A 17,289-nucleotide genomic window follows, 5' to 3' on the forward strand; every position below is an offset into this window, starting at 1 on the left:
TGAGCCAAAAAGCCACTTCCCTGACCGGGAATCGAACCCGGGCCGCGGCGGTGAGAGCGCCGAATCCTAACCACTAGACCACCAGGGAGCTGGCCTTGGCAGCCCATGTGGGTGCCAAAGGAGTTCTGAGACGCTTACGGATGAGGGCTGCAGATCACAAGGGGCAAAAGGATCCAAAGTGACGCCCAACGTGGGGCTCGAACCCACGACCCTGAGATTAAGAGTCTCATGCTCTACCGACTGAGCTAGCCGGGCCCCAGGCGAGCGGGTGCGGCCCGCCCACCTCCGCCCACCTGGGCGGACCTGCGTCTCTCGCCGGACTGTGGCCGCGGTTCTGGCCGTGCTGGCCTCGCTGGTTCAAATGCGCATCAGCAGTGCTCCCTCCTGAGGGCGGGTTCCCCACCGCAGGCTCCGGATCAAAATTTCCAGAACCGAGCTACACCTACCCAGGCAGAGTGCTCTCCCCCGGGGCGAGATTCCTTTCTGGAGGCCCAGGCTCTCACAAGCCAATTGAACCTAGCCAGGTAAAAATATTCACTCCTGGTGGCCCTGGATCCAGACCTGCAGACTCACGTGCCCAGCGCTACTGTCAGTCTCCCTCTTCTGTTTCCCACCACTGCCAACTTTTTTCTCCTCTTGCTCCTGATGACTCGGGATATCTTTTGGTGTTCTACTTTCCCTCTCCATGTTAACAAGTTTTGTGCCTATTTCTCCTCCAGGGATGAGGTGCGCTGGCGTCTTGTAACATGCGAACTTGACCATCAAGCTTGTGTTAAAACGCACAAGGGGTTCTTTTGGTTGATAGAGAACATGGCAAAAGATCGATAAAAGCCATCTGTACTATCGGGATAAAAGGTAGACATAGTAATGTTGGAAGAGTCGTCGGATTTAACCAAACACACAACATTGCAAACTTTAGATTGGCCTTTGTCTGAGTCAAAGGTAAGCGCAGCAGATAATCAACAAACGCGCAGAGCGCCGTGTATTGAAGAAATGAATTTAGTAATAACAGAAAAATGAAAACACTCAAACCCTTAAATCCCCCTTTTGGTGATCCCCAAAATTAAACTTCAGCGGAGGGGAGTAGGCTTGCCAGAAAGGTTCGTTCCTTCTCCAAACTGGACGTCGGCTCGCGGGAGACGCGCTGGGGCTCGCCGGAGCGGGGTTCACTAATTGTCCTTTTAACCAACTCCACAGTTCATGTACGTTTCTTCCCTTACTTATATGTATAAATGAACTAAGAAGTTTTTCTTTTTGTTGTCGCAGCTGCAGAATTTGAAACTGGCACCACACGTTACAGACCCGCACTTCCTCTGACATTCCCGTTGATCACATTGATTAGTTCTAGTTTCTTTGGTGCCCCATTCTCAGGTCTTGGTGCCAAGTATCTCGGTCTGTCTTTCTCAGCAAACTGATTTGTCTCTGTTCAAAGTAAGCCCTCTTTCTTGGAATCCCTAGAAGATTTCCCAAGCCTCTGGTCTAACTCTGGTTCGCTTGACAATCCAAAGAGAACCTCTCTGAAACGACAGCGCTCTCTGTGCAAAATGAAGGTGGCCAGATGTCGTGACTCTGGGGCTAACTCAGTCAGCCAAAAGCCTTTCCTGGAATCATTTCCGGCAAGCACTTTTGCCCCTTGCATTGCTTGCAATATACTGTCTGTGGTGGGTACAGGGTGTCATTCCCGAATCACTGCCTTGTTTGGCTCTCTCAGGTCAACGCATAGGCTAATTTCTTTGGTGCCTGTCTTTGGGAAGAGAAGGATGTTGGAAACCCACTCGGAACCCTCGTTCCCTTTTTCAGTTATCCCATCTTCTGACATTTTGTCTGGCTCCTGGTTCACTGCACAAATCTTTTGCTGGTCCGAGTCACAACATTGACATTATCTCCTGTGGTCAGTATCTTCAGGTCAAGACATGTCTTTCTGCCAACTAGTTTCATCACTGAGATACTTGGCACCAAGTCCTGAGAATGGGGCACAGTTGAGCTCATCCCTGGGCACCGGTGGTCTTCTGGTGGCAGACAGGTTGTGGGACAGTTCTTTTCTCCTCGGACAAAAACCGCTCCGTCAAAATCTCTTACCGTCGCCTGGCCGGTGAGCGGACGTGGCCCAGCAGGGCACGCGGTCTCTGTGGCGCAATCGGTTAGCGCGTTCGGCTGTTAACCGAAAGGTTGGTGGTTCGAGCCCACCCAGGGACGACGCCGCTGGCTTCTTGCGTACCTAGACGAGGAGGGGATGGTTAACGTTCACTCCGGCGGAGTTGTCACGCCTTGTATCCACACGTCCTAGCCAAGAACAGGGCTTTTGTTGCTCTTCCTTTCTCCACCACAAGCTTACCTCTTGTCACGCGCAGATGAGCAGTGTTTCACTGTCACGTCCCGTCCAAGGGGCTGAGGCTCCGTGATGACCCGCTGAGCCAAAAAGCCACTTCCCTGACCGGGAATCGAACCCGGGCCGCGGCGGTGAGAGCGCCGAATCCTAACCACTAGACCACCAGGGAGCTGGCCTTGGCAGCCCATGTGGGTGCCAAAGGAGTTCTGAGACGCTTACGGATGAGGGCTGCAGATCACAAGGGGCAAAAGGATCCAAAGTGACGCCCAACGTGGGGCTCGAACCCACGACCCTGAGATTAAGAGTCTCATGCTCTACCGACTGAGCTAGCCGGGCCCCAGGCGAGCGGGTGCGGCCCGCCCACCTCCGCCCACCTGGGCGGACCTGCGTCTCTCGCCGGACTGTGGCCGCGGTTCTGGCCGTGCTGGCCTCGCTGGTTCAAATGCGCATCAGCAGTGCTCCCTCCTGAGGGCGGGTTCCCCACCGCAGGCTCCGGATCAAAATTTCCAGAACCGAGCTACACCTACCCAGGCAGAGTGCTCTCCCCCGGGGCGAGATTCCTTTCTGGAGGCCCAGGCTCTCACAAGCCAATTGAACCTAGCCAGGTAAAAATATTCACTCCTGGTGGCCCTGGATCCAGACCTGCAGACTCACGTGCCCAGCGCTACTGTCAGTCTCCCTCTTCTGTTTCCCACCACTGCCAACTTTTTTCTCCTCTTGCTCCTGATGACTCGGGATATCTTTTGGTGTTCTACTTTCCCTCTCCATGTTAACAAGTTTTGTGCCTATTTCTCCTCCAGGGATGAGGTGCGCTGGCGTCTTGTAACATGCGAACTTGACCATCAAGCTTGTGTTAAAACGCACAAGGGGTTCTTTTGGTTGATAGAGAACATGGCAAAAGATCGATAAAAGCCATCTGTACTATCGGGATAAAAGGTAGACATAGTAATGTTGGAAGAGTCGTCGGATTTAACCAAACACACAACATTGCAAACTTTAGATTGGCCTTTGTCTGAGTCAAAGGTAAGCGCAGCAGATAATCAACAAACGCGCAGAGCGCCGTGTATTGAAGAAATGAATTTAGTAATAACAGAAAAATGAAAACACTCAAACCCTTAAATCCCCCTTTTGGTGATCCCCAAAATTAAACTTCAGCGGAGGGGAGTAGGCTTGCCAGAAAGGTTCGTTCCTTCTCCAAACTGGACGTCGGCTCGCGGGAGACGCGCTGGGGCTCGCCGGAGCGGGGTTCACTAATTGTCCTTTTAACCAACTCCACAGTTCATGTACGTTTCTTCCCTTACTTATATGTATAAATGAACTAAGAAGTTTTTCTTTTTGTTGTCGCAGCTGCAGAATTTGAAACTGGCACCACACGTTACAGACCCGCACTTCCTCTGACATTCCCGTTGATCACATTGATTAGTTCTAGTTTCTTTGGTGCCCCATTCTCAGGTCTTGGTGCCAAGTATCTCGGTCTGTCTTTCTCAGCAAACTGATTTGTCTCTGTTCAAAGTAAGCCCTCTTTCTTGGAATCCCTAGAAGATTTCCCAAGCCTCTGGTCTAACTCTGGTTCGCTTGACAATCCAAAGAGAACCTCTCTGAAACGACAGCGCTCTCTGTGCAAAATGAAGGTGGCCAGATGTCGTGACTCTGGGGCTAACTCAGTCAGCCAAAAGCCTTTCCTGGAATCATTTCCGGCAAGCACTTTTGCCCCTTGCATTGCTTGCAATATACTGTCTGTGGTGGGTACAGGGTGTCATTCCCGAATCACTGCCTTGTTTGGCTCTCTCAGGTCAACGCATAGGCTAATTTCTTTGGTGCCTGTCTTTGGGAAGAGAAGGATGTTGGAAACCCACTCGGAACCCTCGTTCCCTTTTTCAGTTATCCCATCTTCTGACATTTTGTCTGGCTCCTGGTTCACTGCACAAATCTTTTGCTGGTCCGAGTCACAACATTGACATTATCTCCTGTGGTCAGTATCTTCAGGTCAAAACATGTCTTTCTGCCAACTAGTTTCATCACTGAGATACTTGGCACCAAGTCCTGAAAATGGGGCACAGCTGAGCTCATCCCTGGGCACCGGTGGTCTTCTGGTGGCAGACAGGTTGTGGGACAGTTCTTTTCTCCTCGGACAAAAACCGCTCCGTCAAAATCTCTTACCGTCGCCTGGCCGGTGAGCGGACGTGGCCCAGCAGGGCACGCGGTCTCTGTGGCGCAATCGGTTAGCGCGTTCGGCTGTTAACCGAAAGGTTGGTGGTTCGAGCCCACCCAGGGACGACGCCGCTGGCTTCTTGCGTACCTAGACGAGGAGGGGATGGTTAACGTTCACTCCGGCGGAGTTGTCACGCCTTGTATCCACACGTCCTAGCCAAGAACAGGGCTTTTGTTGCTCTTCCTTTCTCCACCACAAGCTTACCTCTTGTCACGCGCAGATGAGCAGTGTTTCACTGTCACGTCCCGTCCAAGGGGCTGAGGCTCCGTGATGACCCGCTGAGCCAAAAAGCCACTTCCCTGACCGGGAATCGAACCCGGGCCGCGGCGGTGAGAGCGCCGAATCCTAACCACTAGACCACCAGGGAGCTGGCCTTGGCAGCCCATGTGGGTGCCAAAGGAGTTCTGAGACGCTTACGGATGAGGGCTGCAGATCACAAGGGGCAAAAGGATCCAAAGTGACACCCAACGTGGGGCTCGAACCCACGACCCTGAGATTAAGAGTCTCATGCTCTACCGACTGAGCTAGCCGGGCCCCAGGCGAGCGGGTGCGGCCCGCCCACCTCCGCCCACCTGGGCGGACCTGCGTCTCTCGCCGGACTGTGGCCGCGGTTCTGGCCGTGCTGGCCTCGCTGGTTCAAATGCGCATCAGCAGTGCTCCCTCCTGAGGGCGGGTTCCCCACCGCAGGCTCCGGATCAAAATTTCCAGAACCGAGCTACACCTACCCAGGCAGAGTGCTCTCCCCCGGGGCGAGATTCCTTTCTGGAGGCCCAGGCTCTCACAAGCCAATTGAACCTAGCCAGGTAAAAATATTCACTCCTGGTGGCCCTGGATCCAGACCTGCAGACTCACGTGCCCAGCGCTACTGTCAGTCTCCCTCTTCTGTTTCCCACCACTGCCAACTTTTTTCTCCTCTTGCTCCTGATGACTCGGGATATCTTTTGGTGTTCTACTTTCCCTCTCCATGTTAACAAGTTTTGTGCCTATTTCTCCTCCAGGGATGAGGTGCGCTGGCGTCTTGTAACATGCGAACTTGACCATCAAGCTTGTGTTAAAACGCACAAGGGGTTCTTTTGGTTGATAGAGAACATGGCAAAAGATCGATAAAAGCCATCTGTACTATCGGGATAAAAGGTAGACATAGTAATGTTGGAAGAGTCGTCGGATTTAACCAAACACACAACATTGCAAACTTTAGATTGGCCTTTGTCTGAGTCAAAGGTAAGCGCAGCAGATAATCAACAAACGCGCAGAGCGCCGTGTATTGAAGAAATGAATTTAGTAATAACAGAAAAATGAAAACACTCAAACCCTTAAATCCCCCTTTTGGTGATCCCCAAAATTAAACTTCAGCGGAGGGGAGTAGGCTTGCCAGAAAGGTTCGTTCCTTCTCCAAACTGGACGTCGGCTCGCGGGAGACGCGCTGGGGCTCGCCGGAGCGGGGTTCACTAATTGTCCTTTTAACCAACTCCACAGTTCATGTACGTTTCTTCCCTTACTTATATGTATAAATGAACTAAGAAGTTTTTCTTTTTGTTGTCGCAGCTGCAGAATTTGAAACTGGCACCACACGTTACAGACCCGCACTTCCTCTGACATTCCCGTTGATCACATTGATTAGTTCTAGTTTCTTTGGTGCCCCATTCTCAGGTCTTGGTGCCAAGTATCTCGGTCTGTCTTTCTCAGCAAACTGATTTGTCTCTGTTCAAAGTAAGCCCTCTTTCTTGGAATCCCTAGAAGATTTCCCAAGCCTCTGGTCTAACTCTGGTTCGCTTGACAATCCAAAGAGAACCTCTCTGAAACGACAGCGCTCTCTGTGCAAAATGAAGGTGGCCAGATGTCGTGACTCTGGGGCTAACTCAGTCAGCCAAAAGCCTTTCCTGGAATCATTTCCGGCAAGCACTTTTGCCCCTTGCATTGCTTGCAATATACTGTCTGTGGTGGGTACAGGGTGTCATTCCCGAATCACTGCCTTGTTTGGCTCTCTCAGGTCAACGCATAGGCTAATTTCTTTGGTGCCTGTCTTTGGGAAGAGAAGGATGTTGGAAACCCACTCGGAACCCTCGTTCCCTTTTTCAGTTATCCCATCTTCTGACATTTTGTCTGGCTCCTGGTTCACTGCACAAATCTTTTGCTGGTCCGAGTCACAACATTGACATTATCTCCTGTGGTCAGTATCTTCAGGTCAAGACATGTCTTTCTGCCAACTAGTTTCATCACTGAGATACTTGGCACCAAGTCCTGAAAATGGGGCACAGCTGAGCTCATCCCTGGGCACCGGTGGTCTTCTGGTGGCAGACAGGTTGTGGGACAGTTCTTTTCTCCTCGGACAAAAACCGCTCCGTCAAAATCTCTTACCGTCGCCTGGCCGGTGAGCGGACGTGGCCCAGCAGGGCACGCGGTCTCTGTGGCGCAATCGGTTAGCGCGTTCGGCTGTTAACCGAAAGGTTGGTGGTTCGAGCCCACCCAGGGACGACGCCGCTGGCTTCTTGCGTACCTAGACGAGGAGGGGATGGTTAACGTTCACTCCGGCGGAGTTGTCACGCCTTGTATCCACACGTCCTAGCCAAGAACAGGGCTTTTGTTGCTCTTCCTTTCTCCACCACAAGCTTACCTCTTGTCACGCGCAGATGAGCAGTGTTTCACTGTCACGTCCCGTCCAAGGGGCTGAGGCTCCGTGATGACCCGCTGAGCCAAAAAGCCACTTCCCTGACCGGGAATCGAACCCGGGCCGCGGCGGTGAGAGCGCCGAATCCTAACCACTAGACCACCAGGGAGCTGGCCTTGGCAGCCCATGTGGGTGCCAAAGGAGTTCTGAGACGCTTACGGATGAGGGCTGCAGATCACAAGGGGCAAAAGGATCCAAAGTGACGCCCAACGTGGGGCTCGAACCCACGACCCTGAGATTAAGAGTCTCATGCTCTACCGACTGAGCTAGCCGGGCCCCAGGCGAGCGGGTGCGGCCCGCCCACCTCCGCCCACCTGGGCGGACCTGCGTCTCTCGCCGGACTGTGGCCGCGGTTCTGGCCGTGCTGGCCTCGCTGGTTCAAATGCGCATCAGCAGTGCTCCCTCCTGAGGGCGGGTTCCCCACCGCAGGCTCCGGATCAAAATTTCCAGAACCGAGCTACACCTACCCAGGCAGAGTGCTCTCCCCCGGGGCGAGATTCCTTTCTGGAGGCCCAGGCTCTCACAAGCCAATTGAACCTAGCCAGGTAAAAATATTCACTCCTGGTGGCCCTGGATCCAGACCTGCAGACTCACGTGCCCAGCGCTACTGTCAGTCTCCCTCTTCTGTTTCCCACCACTGCCAACTTTTTTCTCCTCTTGCTCCTGATGACTCGGGATATCTTTTGGTGTTCTACTTTCCCTCTCCATGTTAACAAGTTTTGTGCCTATTTCTCCTCCAGGGATGAGGTGCGCTGGCGTCTTGTAACATGCGAACTTGACCATCAAGCTTGTGTTAAAACGCACAAGGGGTTCTTTTGGTTGATAGAGAACATGGCAAAAGATCGATAAAAGCCATCTGTACTATCGGGATAAAAGGTAGACATAGTAATGTTGGAAGAGTCGTCGGATTTAACCAAACACACAACATTGCAAACTTTAGATTGGCCTTTGTCTGAGTCAAAGGTAAGCGCAGCAGATAATCAACAAACGCGCAGAGCGCCGTGTATTGAAGAAATGAATTTAGTAATAACAGAAAAATGAAAACACTCAAACCCTTAAATCCCCCTTTTGGTGATCCCCAAAATTAAACTTCAGCGGAGGGGAGTAGGCTTGCCAGAAAGGTTCGTTCCTTCTCCAAACTGGACGTCGGCTCGCGGGAGACGCGCTGGGGCTCGCCGGAGCGGGGTTCACTAATTGTCCTTTTAACCAACTCCACAGTTCATGTACGTTTCTTCCCTTACTTATATGTATAAATGAACTAAGAAGTTTTTCTTTTTGTTGTCGCAGCTGCAGAATTTGAAACTGGCACCACACGTTACAGACCCGCACTTCCTCTGACATTCCCGTTGATCACATTGATTAGTTCTAGTTTCTTTGGTGCCCCATTCTCAGGTCTTGGTGCCAAGTATCTCGGTCTGTCTTTCTCAGCAAACTGATTTGTCTCTGTTCAAAGTAAGCCCTCTTTCTTGGAATCCCTAGAAGATTTCCCAAGCCTCTGGTCTAACTCTGGTTCGCTTGACAATCCAAAGAGAACCTCTCTGAAACGACAGCGCTCTCTGTGCAAAATGAAGGTGGCCAGATGTCGTGACTCTGGGGCTAACTCAGTCAGCCAAAAGCCTTTCCTGGAATCATTTCCGGCAAGCACTTTTGCCCCTTGCATTGCTTGCAATATACTGTCTGTGGTGGGTACAGGGTGTCATTCCCGAATCACTGCCTTGTTTGGCTCTCTCAGGTCAACGCATAGGCTAATTTCTTTGGTGCCTGTCTTTGGGAAGAGAAGGATGTTGGAAACCCACTCGGAACCCTCGTTCCCTTTTTCAGTTATCCCATCTTCTGACATTTTGTCTGGCTCCTGGTTCACTGCACAAATCTTTTGCTGGTCCGAGTCACAACATTGACATTATCTCCTGTGGTCAGTATCTTCAGGTCAAGACATGTCTTTCTGCCAACTAGTTTCATCACTGAGATACTTGGCACCAAGTCCTGAAAATGGGGCACAGTTGAGCTCATCCCTGGGCACCGGTGGTCTTCTGGTGGCAGACAGGTTGTGGGACAGTTCTTTTCTCCTCGGACAAAAACCGCTCCGTCAAAATCTCTTACCGTCGCCTGGCCGGTGAGCGGACGTGGCCCAGCAGGGCACGCGGTCTCTGTGGCGCAATCGGTTAGCGCGTTCGGCTGTTAACCGAAAGGTTGGTGGTTCGAGCCCACCCAGGGACGACGCCGCTGGCTTCTTGCGTACCTAGACGAGGAGGGGATGGTTAACGTTCACTCCGGCGGAGTTGTCACGCCTTGTATCCACACGTCCTAGCCAAGAACAGGGCTTTTGTTGCTCTTCCTTTCTCCACCACAAGCTTGCCTCTTGTCACGCGCAGATGAGCAGTGTTTCACTTTCACGTCCCGTCCAAGGGGCTGAGGCTCCGTGATGACCCGCTGAGCCAAAAAGCCACTTCCCTGACCGGGAATCGAACCCGGGCCGCGGCGGTGAGAGCGACGAATCCTAACCACTAGACCACCAGGGAGCCGGCCTTGGCAGCCCATGTGGGTGCCAAAGGAGTTCTGAGACGCTTACGGATGAGGGCCGCAGATCACAAGGGGCAAAAGGATCCAAAGAGACGCCCAACGTGGGGCTCGAACCCACGACCCTGAGATTAAGAGTCTCATGCTCTACCGACTGAGCTAGCCGGGCCCCAGGCGAGCGGGTGCGGCCCGCCCACCTCCGCCCACCTGGGCGGACCTGCGTCTCTCGCCGGACTGTGGCCGCGGTTCTGGCCGTGCTGGCCTCGCTGGTTCAAATGCGCATCAGCAGTGCTCCCTCCTGAGGGCGGGTTCCCCACCGCAGGCTCCGGATCAAAATTTCCAGAACCGAGCTACACCTACCCAGGCAGAGTGCTCTCCCCCGGGGCGAGATTCCTTTCTGGAGGCCCAGGCTCTCACAAGCCAATTGAACCTAGCCAGGTAAAAATATTCACTCCTGGTGGCCCTGGATCCAGACCTGCAGACTCACGTGCCCAGCGCTACTGTCAGTCTCCCTCTTCTGTTTCCCACCACTGCCAACTTTTTTCTCCTCTTGCTCCTGATGACTCGGGATATCTTTTGGTGTTCTACTTTCCCTCTCCATGTTAACAAGTTTTGTGCCTATTTCTCCTCCAGGGATGAGGTGCGCTGGCGTCTTGTAACATGCGAACTTGACCATCAAGCTTGTGTTAAAACGCACAAGGGGTTCTTTTGGTTGATAGAGAACATGGCAAAAGATCGATAAAAGCCATCTGTACTATCGGGATAAAAGGTAGACATAGTAATGTTGGAAGAGTCGTCGGATTTAACCAAACACACAACATTGCAAACTTTAGATTGGCCTTTGTCTGAGTCAAAGGTAAGCGCAGCAGATAATCAACAAACGCGCAGAGCGCCGTGTATTGAAGAAATGAATTTAGTAATAACAGAAAAATGAAAACACTCAAACCCTTAAATCCCCCTTTTGGTGATCCCCAAAATTAAACTTCAGCGGAGGGGAGTAGGCTTGCCAGAAAGGTTCGTTCCTTCTCCAAACTGGACGTCGGCTCGCGGGAGACGCGCTGGGGCTCGCCGGAGCGGGGTTCACTAATTGTCCTTTTAACCAACTCCACAGTTCATGTACGTTTCTTCCCTTACTTATATGTATAAATGAACTAAGAAGTTTTTCTTTTTGTTGTCGCAGCTGCAGAATTTGAAACTGGCACCACACGTTACAGACCCGCACTTCCTCTGACATTCCCGTTGATCACATTGATTAGTTCTAGTTTCTTTGGTGCCCCATTCTCAGGTCTTGGTGCCAAGTATCTCGGTCTGTCTTTCTCAGCAAACTGATTTGTCTCTGTTCAAAGTAAGCCCTCTTTCTTGGAATCCCTAGAAGATTTCCCAAGCCTCTGGTCTAACTCTGGTTCGCTTGACAATCCAAAGAGAACCTCTCTGAAACGACAGCGCTCTCTGTGCAAAATGAAGGTGGCCAGATGTCGTGACTCTGGGGCTAACTCAGTCAGCCAAAAGCCTTTCCTGGAATCATTTCCGGCAAGCACTTTTGCCCCTTGCATTGCTTGCAATATACTGTCTGTGGTGGGTACAGGGTGTCATTCCCGAATCACTGCCTTGTTTGGCTCTCTCAGGTCAACGCATAGGCTAATTTCTTTGGTGCCTGTCTTTGGGAAGAGAAGGATGTTGGAAACCCACTCGGAACCCTCGTTCCCTTTTTCAGTTATCCCATCTTCTGACATTTTGTCTGGCTCCTGGTTCACTGCACAAATCTTTTGCTGGTCCGAGTCACAACATTGACATTATCTCCTGTGGTCAGTAGCTTCAGGTCAAGACATGTCTTTCTGCCAACTAGTTTCATCACTGAGATACTTGGCACCAAGTCCTGAGAATGGGGCACAGTTGAGCTCATCCCTGGGCACCGGTGGTCTTCTGGTGGCAGACAGGTTGTGGGACAGTTCTTTTCTCCTCGGACAAAAACCGCTCCGTCAAAATCTCTTACCGTCGCCTGGCCGGTGAGCGGACGTGGCCCAGCAGGGCACGCGGTCTCTGTGGCGCAATCGGTTAGCGCGTTCGGCTGTTAACCGAAAGGTTGGTGGTTCGAGCCCACCCAGGGACGACGCCGCTGGCTTCTTGCGTACCTAGACGAGGAGGGGATGGTTAACGTTCACTCCGGCGGAGTTGTCACGCCTTGTATCCACACGTCCCTAGCCAAGAACAGGGCTTTTGTTGCTCTTCCTTTCTCCACCACAAGCTTGCCTCTTGTCACGCGCAGATGAGCAGTGTTTCACTTTCACGTCCCGTCCAAGGGGCTGAGGCTCCGTGATGACCCGCTGAGCCAAAAAGCCACTTCCCTGACCGGGAATCGAACCCGGGCCGCGGCGGTGAGAGCGCCGAATCCTAACCACTAGACCACCAGGGAGCTGGCCTTGGCAGCCCATGTGGGTGCCAAAGGAGTTCTGAGACGCTTACGGATGAGGGCTGCAGATCACAAGGGGCAAAAGGATCCAAAGAGACGCCCAACGTGGGGCTCGAACCCACGACCCTGAGATTAAGAGTCTCATGCTCTACCGACTGAGCTAGCCGGGCCCCAGGCGAGCGGGTGCGGCCCGCCCACCTCCGCCCACCTGGGCGGACCTGCGTCTCTCGCCGGACTGTGGCCGCGGTTCTGGCCGTGCTGGCCTCGCTGGTTCAAATGCGCATCAGCAGTGCTCCCTCCTGAGGGCGGGTTCCCCACCGCAGGCTCCGGATCAAAATTTCCAGAACCGAGCTACACCTACCCAGGCAGAGTGCTCTCCCCCGGGGCGAGATTCCTTTCTGGAGGCCCAGGCTCTCACAAGCCAATTGAACCTAGCCAGGTAAAAATATTCACTCCTGGTGGCCCTGGATCCAGACCTGCAGACTCACGTGCCCAGCGCTACTGTCAGTCTCCCTCTTCTGTTTCCCACCACTGCCAACTTTTTTCTCCTCTTGCTCCTGATGACTCGGGATATCTTTTGGTGTTCTACTTTCCCTCTCCATGTTAACAAGTTTTGTGCCTATTTCTCCTCCAGGGATGAGGTGCGCTGGCGTCTTGTAACATGCGAACTTGACCATCAAGCTTGTGTTAAAACGCACAAGGGGTTCTTTTGGTTGATAGAGAACATGGCAAAAGATCGATAAAAGCCATCTGTACTATCGGGATAAAAGGTAGACATAGTAATGTTGGAAGAGTCGTCGGATTTAACCAAACACACAACATTGCAAACTTTAGATTGGCCTTTGTCTGAGTCAAAGGTAAGCGCAGCAGATAATCAACAAACGCGCAGAGCGCCGTGTATTGAAGAAATGAATTTAGTAATAACAGAAAAATGAAAACACTCAAACCCTTAAATCCCCCTTTTGGTGATCCCCAAAATTAAACTTCAGCGGAGGGGAGTAGGCTTGCCAGAAAGGTTCGTTCCTTCTCCAAACTGGACGTCGGCTCGCGGGAGACGCGCTGGGGCTCGCCGGAGCGGGGTTCACTAATTGTCCTTTTAACCAACTCCACAGTTCATGTACGTTTCTTCCCTTACTTATATGTATAAATGAACTAAGAAGTTTTTCTTTTTGTTGTCGCAGCTGCAGAATTTGAAACTGGCACCACACGTTACAGACCCGCACTTCCTCTGACATTCCCGTTGATCACATTGATTAGTTCTAGTTTCTTTGGTGCCCCATTCTCAGGTCTTGGTGCCAAGTATCTCGGTCTGTCTTTCTCAGCAAACTGATTTGTCTCTGTTCAAAGTAAGCCCTCTTTCTTGGAATCCCTAGAAGATTTCCCAAGCCTCTGGTCTAACTCTGGTTCGCTTGACAATCCAAAGAGAACCTCTCTGAAACGACAGCGCTCTCTGTGCAAAATGAAGGTGGCCAGATGTCGTGACTCTGGGGCTAACTCAGTCAGCCAAAAGCCTTTCCTGGAATCATTTCCGGCAAGCACTTTTGCCCCTTGCATTGCTTGCAATATACTGTCTGTGGTGGGTACAGGGTGTCATTCCCGAATCACTGCCTTGTTTGGCTCTCTCAGGTCAACGCATAGGCTAATTTCTTTGGTGCCTGTCTTTGGGAAGAGAAGGATGTTGGAAACCCACTCGGAACCCTCGTTCCCTTTTTCAGTTATCCCATCTTCTGACATTTTGTCTGGCTCCTGGTTCACTGCACAAATCTTTTGCTGGTCCGAGTCACAACATTGACATTATCTCCTGTGGTCAGTAGCTTCAGGTCAAGACATGTCTTTCTGCCAACTAGTTTCATCACTGAGATACTTGGCACCAAGTCCTGAGAATGGGGCACAGTTGAGCTCATCCCTGGGCACCGGTGGTCTTCTGGTGGCAGACAGGTTGTGGGACAGTTCTTTTCTCCTCGGACAAAAACCGCTCCGTCAAAATCTCTTACCGTCGCCTGGCCGGTGAGCGGACGTGGCCCAGCAGGGCACGCGGTCTCTGTGGCGCAATCGGTTAGCGCGTTCGGCTGTTAACCGAAAGGTTGGTGGTTCGAGCCCACCCAGGGACGACGCCGCTGGCTTCTTGCGTACCTAGACGAGGAGGGGATGGTTAACGTTCACTCCGGCGGAGTTGTCACGCCTTGTATCCACACGTCCCTAGCCAAGAACAGGGCTTTTGTTGCTCTTCCTTTCTCCACCACAAGCTTGCCTCTTGTCACGCGCAGATGAGCAGTGTTTCACTTTCACGTCCCGTCCAAGGGGCTGAGGCTCCGTGATGACCCGCTGAGCCAAAAAGCCACTTCCCTGACCGGGAATCGAACCCGGGCCGCGGCGGTGAGAGCGCCGAATCCTAACCACTAGACCACCAGGGAGCTGGCCTTGGCAGCCCATGTGGGTGCCAAAGGAGTTCTGAGACGCTTACGGATGAGGGCTGCAGATCACAAGGGGCAAAAGGATCCAAAGAGACGCCCAACGTGGGGCTCGAACCCACGACCCTGAGATTAAGAGTCTCATGCTCTACCGACTGAGCTAGCCGGGCCCCAGGCGAGCTGGTGCGGCCCGCCCACCTCCGCCCACCTGGGCGGACCTGCGTCTCTCGCCGGACTGTGGCCGCGGTTCTGGCCGTGCTGGCCTCGCTGGTTCAAATGCGCATCAGCAGTGCTCCCTCCTGAGGGCGGGTTCCCCACCGCAGGCTCCGGATCAAAATTTCCAGAACCGAGCTACACCTACCCAGGCAGAGTGCTCTCCCCCGGGGCGAGATTCCTTTCTGGAGGCCCAGGCTCTCACAAGCCAATTGAACCTAGCCAGGTAAAAATATTCACTCCTGGTGGCCCTGGATCCAGACCTGCAGACTCACGTGCCCAGCGCTACTGTCAGTCTCCCTCTTCTGTTTCCCACCACTGCCAACTTTTTTCTCCTCTTGCTCCTGATGACTCGGGATATCTTTTGGTGTTCTACTTTCCCTCTCCATGTTAACAAGTTTTGTGCCTATTTCTCTACTGCCTAGTTCACTAATTGTCCTTTTAACCAACTCCACAGTTCATGTACGTTTCTTCCCTTACTTATATGTATAAATGAACTAAGAAGTTTTTCTTTTTGTTGTCGCAGCTGCAGAATTTGAAACTGGCACCACACGTTACAGACCCGCACTTCCTCTGACATTCCCGTTGATCACAGTGATTAGTTCTAGTTTCTTTGGTGCCCCATTCTCAGGTCTTGGTGCCAAGTATCTCGGTCTGTCTTTCTCAGCAAACTGATTTGTCTCTGTTCAAAGTAAGCCCTCTTTCTTGGAATCCCTAGAAGATTTCCCAAGCCTCTGGTCTAACTCTGGTTCGCTTGACAATCCAAAGAGAACCTCTCTGAAACGACAGCGCTCTCTGTGCAAAATGAAGGTGGCCAGATGTCGTGACTCTGGGGCTAACTCAGTCAGCCAAAAGCCTTTCCTGGAATCATTTCCGGCAAGCACTTTTGCCCCTTGCATTGCTTGCAATATACTGTCTGTGGTGGGTACAGGGTGTCATTCCCGAATCACTGCCTTGTTTGGCTCTCTCAGGTCAACGCATAGGCTAATTTCTTTGGTGCCTGTCTTTGGGAAGAGAAGGATGTTGGAAACCCACTCGGAACCCTCATTCCCTTTTTCAGTTATCCCATCTTCTGACATTTTGTCTGGCTCCTGGTTCACTGCACAAATCTTTTGCTGGTCCGAGTCACAACATTGACATTATCTCCTGTGGTCAGTATCTTCAGGTCAAGACATGTCTTTCTGCCAACTAGTTTCATCACTGAGATACTTGGCACCAAGTCCTGAGAATGGGGCACAGTTGAGCTCATCCCTGGGCACCGGTGGTCTTCTGGTGGCAGACAGGTTGTGGGACAGCTCTTTTCTCCTCGGACAAAAACCGCTCCGTCAAAATCTCTTACCGTCGCCTGGCCGGTGAGCGGACGTGGCCCAGCAGGGCACGCGGTCTCTGTGGCGCAATCGGTTATATCCAGACCTGGATCCAGACCTGCAGACTCATGTACCCCACCAATAGCACCTACTGTCTCTTTTAACTCTCGGTTTAGCAGGGTCTCACTTTTACAGACAAACCATCTAATCCGACCGTCTGCTTGCAACGTTGTGATGTCACATTGGTTCCCTCACACAGAGACTGTGTCTGTTTCGTGCATTTCCAAGTTCAGAATGAAAAAATATAAGAAGCCATGCAGGAAAAACTTAAACAAATAGTGGCAAACATAATCTAAAACCAGGACTTTTAAATATTAGATCTGTTGCTGCCAAAGCAAATATTGTAAATGAAATGATCACAGATCACAGATGCTTTGATATACTTTGTTTAACATAAATATGGGTTAAACCAAATGACTATGTAGGATTAAATGTGTCAACATCCCACGCCTAAATGTTTGAGGAGGAGGTGTTGCTACCCTTTAGCAAAATAATCTAGCTGTTACCCAGATATCAAGATTTAAGTTTAATTCATTTGAGGTACTTGTTCTTAGTGTCACTGTACCTGGTACTAGCAATGAATCCTCTCAGTTGTTCAGTCTTATTACCATTTACAGGCCCCCAGGGCCTCATGCGGAATTTCTTAAAGAAATTTCAGATTTCCTGTCAAACCGAGTGATTACATATTAAAAGCATCCCAGTTTCCAAACTAAGAATTTTGCAAGCTATGACAGATAGCCATGCTATTCAGTCAGTATTATGTTCCACATTGCCCTGTAAGAACTCTCTTGAGTGTGTGTGCAGTGTGCTTGATCAGCTCGTGCAACAACACACAGAAACATTAGTTACTGAAATGTGACAATACAGTCAAACCTCAACATTTGCAGATTTAACTTCCGTGGATTTGAAAATATCGTGTTTTTTCTACTTTCGCGAACCCCCGCGAATGTCGGCGGCTGGCTATACTGTGAAAATGAGTTCTTGCACTGCTGAGCTGAGGAATGTATTATATTTGGCTGTTCACCAAAAATTTGGTGGTTGTAGCCAGCTCGGGGATTACGGTGCTGGTTTATAGCCTGTTGAAAAACATTGTTACAGTGGAAGAACGTTTATACACGTCTGGCTGTACTTAAATTCTTAGTTCAATTCCAGCTAAACTGTC

General features: G+C 51.5%; 20 non-coding genes across 20 annotated transcripts; 6 read left to right on the plus strand and 14 right to left on the minus strand.

The window, feature by feature from the left end:
* Window positions 1-16: 16 nt before the first annotated feature.
* On the minus strand, window positions 17-88 carry trnae-cuc (transfer RNA glutamic acid (anticodon CUC)). Its single transcript has one exon. It is a non-coding gene; the product is annotated as a tRNA-Glu (tRNA).
* Window positions 89-182: 94 nt separating this feature from the next.
* On the minus strand, window positions 183-255 carry trnak-cuu (transfer RNA lysine (anticodon CUU)). Its single transcript has one exon. It is a non-coding gene; the product is annotated as a tRNA-Lys (tRNA).
* A 1,867-nt stretch (window positions 256-2,122) lies between these two features.
* Window positions 2,123-2,196, plus strand: trnan-guu (transfer RNA asparagine (anticodon GUU)). The gene has a single exon. It is a non-coding gene; the product is annotated as a tRNA-Asn (tRNA).
* Window positions 2,197-2,426: 230 nt separating this feature from the next.
* trnae-cuc (transfer RNA glutamic acid (anticodon CUC)) lies at window positions 2,427-2,498 on the minus strand. The gene has a single exon. It is a non-coding gene; the product is annotated as a tRNA-Glu (tRNA).
* Window positions 2,499-2,592: 94 nt separating this feature from the next.
* On the minus strand, window positions 2,593-2,665 carry trnak-cuu (transfer RNA lysine (anticodon CUU)). The gene has a single exon. It is a non-coding gene; the product is annotated as a tRNA-Lys (tRNA).
* A 1,867-nt stretch (window positions 2,666-4,532) lies between these two features.
* Window positions 4,533-4,606, plus strand: trnan-guu (transfer RNA asparagine (anticodon GUU)). The gene has a single exon. It is a non-coding gene; the product is annotated as a tRNA-Asn (tRNA).
* Window positions 4,607-4,836: 230 nt separating this feature from the next.
* On the minus strand, window positions 4,837-4,908 carry trnae-cuc (transfer RNA glutamic acid (anticodon CUC)). Its single transcript has one exon. It is a non-coding gene; the product is annotated as a tRNA-Glu (tRNA).
* A 94-nt stretch (window positions 4,909-5,002) lies between these two features.
* Window positions 5,003-5,075, minus strand: trnak-cuu (transfer RNA lysine (anticodon CUU)). Its single transcript has one exon. It is a non-coding gene; the product is annotated as a tRNA-Lys (tRNA).
* A 1,867-nt stretch (window positions 5,076-6,942) lies between these two features.
* trnan-guu (transfer RNA asparagine (anticodon GUU)) lies at window positions 6,943-7,016 on the plus strand. The gene has a single exon. It is a non-coding gene; the product is annotated as a tRNA-Asn (tRNA).
* A 230-nt stretch (window positions 7,017-7,246) lies between these two features.
* Window positions 7,247-7,318, minus strand: trnae-cuc (transfer RNA glutamic acid (anticodon CUC)). Its single transcript has one exon. It is a non-coding gene; the product is annotated as a tRNA-Glu (tRNA).
* A 94-nt stretch (window positions 7,319-7,412) lies between these two features.
* Window positions 7,413-7,485, minus strand: trnak-cuu (transfer RNA lysine (anticodon CUU)). Its single transcript has one exon. It is a non-coding gene; the product is annotated as a tRNA-Lys (tRNA).
* Window positions 7,486-9,352: 1,867 nt separating this feature from the next.
* Window positions 9,353-9,426, plus strand: trnan-guu (transfer RNA asparagine (anticodon GUU)). Its single transcript has one exon. It is a non-coding gene; the product is annotated as a tRNA-Asn (tRNA).
* A 230-nt stretch (window positions 9,427-9,656) lies between these two features.
* trnae-cuc (transfer RNA glutamic acid (anticodon CUC)) lies at window positions 9,657-9,728 on the minus strand. Its single transcript has one exon. It is a non-coding gene; the product is annotated as a tRNA-Glu (tRNA).
* A 94-nt stretch (window positions 9,729-9,822) lies between these two features.
* On the minus strand, window positions 9,823-9,895 carry trnak-cuu (transfer RNA lysine (anticodon CUU)). Its single transcript has one exon. It is a non-coding gene; the product is annotated as a tRNA-Lys (tRNA).
* A 1,867-nt stretch (window positions 9,896-11,762) lies between these two features.
* trnan-guu (transfer RNA asparagine (anticodon GUU)) lies at window positions 11,763-11,836 on the plus strand. Its single transcript has one exon. It is a non-coding gene; the product is annotated as a tRNA-Asn (tRNA).
* A 231-nt stretch (window positions 11,837-12,067) lies between these two features.
* trnae-cuc (transfer RNA glutamic acid (anticodon CUC)) lies at window positions 12,068-12,139 on the minus strand. Its single transcript has one exon. It is a non-coding gene; the product is annotated as a tRNA-Glu (tRNA).
* Window positions 12,140-12,233: 94 nt separating this feature from the next.
* trnak-cuu (transfer RNA lysine (anticodon CUU)) lies at window positions 12,234-12,306 on the minus strand. The gene has a single exon. It is a non-coding gene; the product is annotated as a tRNA-Lys (tRNA).
* A 1,867-nt stretch (window positions 12,307-14,173) lies between these two features.
* On the plus strand, window positions 14,174-14,247 carry trnan-guu (transfer RNA asparagine (anticodon GUU)). The gene has a single exon. It is a non-coding gene; the product is annotated as a tRNA-Asn (tRNA).
* Window positions 14,248-14,478: 231 nt separating this feature from the next.
* trnae-cuc (transfer RNA glutamic acid (anticodon CUC)) lies at window positions 14,479-14,550 on the minus strand. Its single transcript has one exon. It is a non-coding gene; the product is annotated as a tRNA-Glu (tRNA).
* A 94-nt stretch (window positions 14,551-14,644) lies between these two features.
* On the minus strand, window positions 14,645-14,717 carry trnak-cuu (transfer RNA lysine (anticodon CUU)). Its single transcript has one exon. It is a non-coding gene; the product is annotated as a tRNA-Lys (tRNA).
* Between the last annotated feature and the right edge of the window lie 2,572 nt (window positions 14,718-17,289).

The sequence above is a fragment of the Chanos chanos genome, chromosome 9 (assembly GCF_902362185.1).
Source record: "Chanos chanos chromosome 9, fChaCha1.1, whole genome shotgun sequence".
NCBI classification, from domain to species: Eukaryota; Metazoa; Chordata; class Actinopteri; order Gonorynchiformes; family Chanidae; genus Chanos; species Chanos chanos.